General features: G+C 31.7%; 1 long non-coding RNA gene across 1 annotated transcript; it reads right to left on the bottom strand.

Annotated features, from left to right (window-relative positions):
* Nucleotides 1-4,006: 4,006 nt before the first annotated feature.
* On the bottom strand, nucleotides 4,007-5,553 carry LOC133035085 (uncharacterized). The gene is made up of 2 exons (XR_009686363.1): nucleotides 5,388-5,553; nucleotides 4,007-4,970 (listed from the first exon to the last, which is right to left on the bottom strand). It is a non-coding gene; the product is annotated as an uncharacterized LOC133035085 (long non-coding RNA).
* Between the last annotated feature and the right edge of the window lie 270 nt (nucleotides 5,554-5,823).

The raw sequence follows: 5,823 nt of genomic DNA, 5'->3' as shown, positions 1-5,823 counted from the left end.
AAATAAAATTAACTATTATTCATAACAAACAAAATTACATTAAGTTTTACAAATGTGCATTGAAATATAATGCTAAAAATTGATGCAAATATATAACAAAGTCTTTTTTTACCAAATATATCATAACATTCAATTATCTCATTAGAGATGTTCTTGCAAACTTTTATATAATAATAAAAAAATTAAAATTATAATCGAAGTTAATAAAAAAATGTACACATTAATAACAAAAATATTAAGACACACATTAAGGTGTCAAGCACCACAAAAAATATCATACCGTTAGCTCCTACAAATTTTAATTTGATAAATGATGTAGAAAAATATTAACCAATTATTATGTATGTGAATCGATATGGTATTATACACTTTAAGGCGCCACATATAAATAATAATATAAAAAAATTATATACCTAAAAAATGTTAGAAATTATTTTACCAGGATCTTAGATCTACTCACAAGTATGTTTATTAACACCCTAAATATGAACTTTCTAAAACGATAAAATAAACACATATAAAGTTTAGGAAACCTTACATTGGTTGCAGCGGAATAATATGACTCCTTCCGTTCAGATATCTAGCCCTTGATTCCTTTCTGTAGCAGAGCATTATCAATATCTGAACCTGGATCTCTTTCTCTGAATCTTTGATGCTAAAACTCCTTCTTGCTGAAAGTCTTTCTTCACGATCTTCCTCACTATGATTGAGGTATCACTTGCTGTGTGTGGGCACTACTCATACACTAAGGATTTCGAAATTCAAGAGGAAGAGAGAGAGAGTGGGTTCGGCCAAAGATAGGGAGAGAGAAGGCTCAGGTTTTTCTGATTCAGAAAGTGTCAGAAAAAAGTGTAGAAATTTAGTGTAATTTTTCTGAAGCCTTCACTATCTATTTATAGCATTCCACTAGGGTTAGGTTTGAATTATTTGGCATTAAAATAATGAAAATATCAGTTTAAATTTCCTACAAAAGTGGTCAGCCCTATACTAGTGGATTTGGGCCTCACTTTTGCAATTTTGCAGTTTTATCTTTTCTGCATCTGATTTTCTCAAAAACGCCAATTTTCTAATTCAACCATTTAAATGCCAATTCTAACTATTTAATAACTATAAATAATTATTAAATAATATTGTCATTTATCATATTTATTAATTGAACCATACAAAGTATCATAATTAACAAATATGCCCCTGTAAACTCTTTCTTTACAATTTCGCCCTTACTTAGTGAAAAATTCACAAATGGACATAGTCTAATTTGAGAATTATAATTGATTAATCAAAACCAATTACATGAGTCTTACAAGCAATATTATCTCAACTAGTGCGAGGACCATGGGTCTATATAACCGAGCTTCCAATAAATAGATCAAGAATTTAGCACTAAAATTCACTAACTTATTAATTCTTCGTTGAATCCACGCATAGAACTTAGAATTGCACTCTCAGTATATAGAATGCTCTATATGTTCCACCATATAGACACATCATTAGTTATCCATTGTTATAATCCTAATGTGATCAATGATCCTCTATATGAATGATCTACACTGTAAAGGGATTAGATTACCGTTACACCCTACAATGTATTTTATCCTTAAAAACACTTGACCCCGTATAAATGATATTTCAACTTATGTGAAATGAGTACTCCACCATTTATGTTCGTTTGGTCAAGCTCGAAGGAGATCATCCTTTGCTTACTATTCGCTAGATAGAAGCTATAGATTCCATGTTTATGATAGCACTCCCACTCAATTGCACTACCGTGTTCCCAAAATGTACGTATCACCCTGACCTAAAAGTAGGCTTAACTAACAAATCAAAGAACATGAATAGCCTCTCGAGATTGAGCCTAATCATAACAGGATTAAGATCATTTGATCTAGGATCAACTAGGCGATATTGACTTGAATAGATATTACGGTAAGTTTAATAAATCTAAGTCAAAGTTCAATATCGGTCCCTTCCGATGCATACTCCATGCATCCAACCTGAGCTTTACTTTAACCAATGCTCTGGAAAGAACATAGCACTTCTCCAAATGCAAGTAAACTCTGTTGTAGATTATCATATCAGTAAAACCCTATGTCTGATAAATCTAGGAAACTTTATTCACATAGTCATGTTTACTTTCCAATGTGTTGACGGCACAATAAACAGGATCAAGTATGTGAAAAGGGTTTCAGATGAATTTATACATTATGTACATATAATCATGAAATAAATCATGTGAACCATGCAACATTAAATGTTATTTCTGATCTATATTAATAAGTAAATCTGATTATATTGAAATGAGTTTTATTTAGGGCATAAAACCCAACAAAAAATAGTACAAAAATTATTCGTAAAAAATAAACATAAAAAACCTAAAAGATACAAAAAAAAAAAAATTGCTGATTAAAACAAAAGAATAAAAAATTACTAACTAATTACTGGGTACTACATCGATATGACATTGAGTACCTTAAGGTACTAATAGTAAATACAACGAAAAAACGTTTACAAAAAGAAATAGTATATAAAATTACAAAGAAAAGATAAAAATAAAAAAATTGCTAATTAAAACAAAAGACAAAAAAATTACTAACTAATTTTAAGATACCACATTGATATGACATTGAGCATTAAGGTACCAATAATAAATAGGAAAAACTATTTACTAAAAAAATAGTATATAAAATTAAAAAAAAATAAAAGATTAAAAAAAATTAAAGGACAAAAACAAGTAGTTTGTTTTTATTTTTTCTAACTATTGATTCTTATTATAGATATTATAGATATATATTACATAATTTTTTTCATCTAAATAAATAAGGAGTGGAGTCTTGTATATAATTGACATGTGAACCAATTTTCACATAGGAGAAAAATAACATGTTAAGTGTATAAATCTAGATAAATATATGTCCTTTTTTTTAACAAACCTGAGAACTTTCATTATAAGAAAAGAGAATACAAATCAATCAGGTTAAAATGAAAGACAAATAACCATTCCAAACACGCTCACTGTTGAATCCTAGACCGATTCTAGGGACCATGAGGTAATTTGTTTTTCTCTCGTGGAACATACACTACAATTAGACCATGACTGAGTAACATTAGGCCTTAATACAACTAATTACATCACTTAAAACTGAATTATTACAATAAGAACTATTAATTTTGTCCAATACACTTTTACAATAAGAAGCTAGTATTTAAACTGGAATCTTGGTAGCTTGGATCTAGGAAATAACAACCAAAATAGCTTTAGCTTCACCTACATCTGGGGGAACAACTGGTGCAAGTGGAATAACAAAACAAGCTTTCATACTATCATTATCTTCACATACAACAACCCTAATCAGTATTTTTCGAAGACATCATCAATGGTAGCATCTGTGTTGAATCTCCATGCCCTAGCAGCCAACGGAGGTACCTGTTCACCAATTTACTACTTCTGCTTTGATAGTTTAAGTTTTTAATGATGAGCCATATCATATTCAAGGAAATAGTTAACTGCATAATGAAAAAGTTTCGTTGGGGGAAGGCTCTTTTTATTATGAAAAAGGTTATTTTGCTGATTCTAAATTGTCCAAACAAAACAAAACAAGACAGCAAGGTTCTGTTTATCATATAAATCAAAAGCCTTAGCAAAGAATATGTCCACAGTATCATCTTTATGGCTATTATATAAATTCAAAAAGGCATAATGTTTCCAAGCCTTTTTAACATGTCGACATTCTAAGATGGCGTGCTTCACTATCTCCGAAGTCAGTTAGCAAAGAGGGCAAATTGAGGAAGGAATGATAGATAAAAAGATAAAGAATAGGCAATAGGTATAGTGTGGGATAACACTCGCCAAATTAAATGCTTAACTTTAGGAGGAGTAGTGGATGACCAAACTTTTGACCAAAAATACTTACAACCTTCAAGTGAGAATGTAACGCCTTAAGTAATTAGGCACGCTACCCAAAATGCTTATGAAACCCTAATCCCCTAATCGGGATACTAATTAAAATAGCGCAGAATTTAAACTTTTATATTAATCAGAATGAAAATAAACTTGTAATATATTTAAACTTTTCAAAATAGTTCGGATCCCAAAAATAATTACAAACTTATTACAAGTTCTTTCTTACTAGCCGACCTAAGTGGCAAAACAGAATACAAAAGTCAACACTATTAGACCCATAACCCGCTTGGTCTGAAGTGGCATGAACATGTACATTCTTCGCCCTGCTCCTGAAGCTCATGGCTGATCAGCTAATGCCTTACCCTTTACTGCACAGTAGAACACCCGTGAGACAAGCCCAGCAAGACAGTATAAATCATAACAAATATAGTATGCTCATTCACATATGTCTGTATAGCACAGACCTGATCATTATATCAACATGCCCATTTATGTCTACGTGCCGTAGACCTATGTGTTGCGCTCACACATCTAATTAAATCTACGTGATGTAGACTCATGTGTTGCTCTCACACGTCTAATTACATTAAGGCCTTAGAAGTGGTTCATCTCGGTTATGTGTACCGAGTCCAACCTGATTATGCCTTATGCACATAATCCCTAAATTTCATTTCAATTAACATGGAATTTATACACATATATCACTAGGGTAATAACCCTAGGCTATTTGTAACGCCCTGTCCAACAGGGACGCCACGTGTGTGCTTTTATAAAATTATTCTTTAGATACTATATAATTATATCAAAAGTGTGGGTAATTAATATTTTGATAATTAAAAATTTTACACATAGACTATGATAAAAGATAATTGGTATTAACCATGGGGTCCCCCTGTTTTCAAAATATTCACAAACTGGTTTAATAGTATTTTTATAACATAAACTTTGTACTCCCAAAATACTTTCAAAATAGAGCATCCTGATTACTGGGCCGAAACACTGCGGCTGATATGTACATTGCTGCTATGACCCCGAACTCATGGCTGCTCAACCTTTGCTTTCCCCTTACCTGCACCATAAAGCACCTGTGAGTCACAGAGACTCAGCAAGAAAAAGTGAACAAACAATAACTGAAAAATGATTACCAATTTAATCTCCTGTCATCATGTTTACACATTACATAATATCATAAAGTACCCCTTTACGCATTACATATTACACAATCTTGGTACTTTATAAAGTACCCCTTTACCACTCGTTAACCACGAGCTGTATATGTCACTATCGTTGCCCGATGAAGCAAACGATAAGTAAGAAACCTAACCGCGGTTTCAAGAGTAATTACTCGTAACGGTATTAATCGATTCTAACCTTCAGTCATAACCGAGGCTTAACAAATATTTAATCAGAATCTCATTTATAATCGAGGCTATAACCATACAACCATTAACATTTAATAATAATCGGTGCATACCACTTTTCTTACCTGTATATCCTAATGAGTGTGCTAACCGATCCGAGCAGAATATAATTTGGCGTATAATAGTCCAAAAGTTAACTATCCAAGTAAAATGATTCTTTTATAGCCTTAGTGTAGCTTTCATCAAAACCTCAGTAGCCCTTACTCTTAGTCATAATTCCCAGTTTATATTCAAAACCTTAATTGATATAATTATTAACACCCGTAAATATACCCTCTAATATATATATATATATATGATCCTAAGCTTGCTTTGAAGGGTTAAGCTTTTAATACATGAAAAGAGAGAAAAGAATAAAGTGGCAGAGATAGAGAGGAGCACACCCAAATGTAGTGTGAGATATCCTTTATATAAGTTTTCTATGAAGCTTATAAACTTAAGCTTGAACTAGATTAATCACCAAAATGGCATGCTTAGTGGCTTCTAGTTCTACGTGTCAAA

The sequence above is a fragment of the Cannabis sativa genome, chromosome 2 (assembly GCF_029168945.1).
Source record: "Cannabis sativa cultivar Pink pepper isolate KNU-18-1 chromosome 2, ASM2916894v1, whole genome shotgun sequence".
Lineage (NCBI taxonomy): Eukaryota > Viridiplantae > Streptophyta > Magnoliopsida > Rosales > Cannabaceae > Cannabis > Cannabis sativa.
This window is presented reverse-complemented; position numbering and strand designations above follow the sequence as displayed.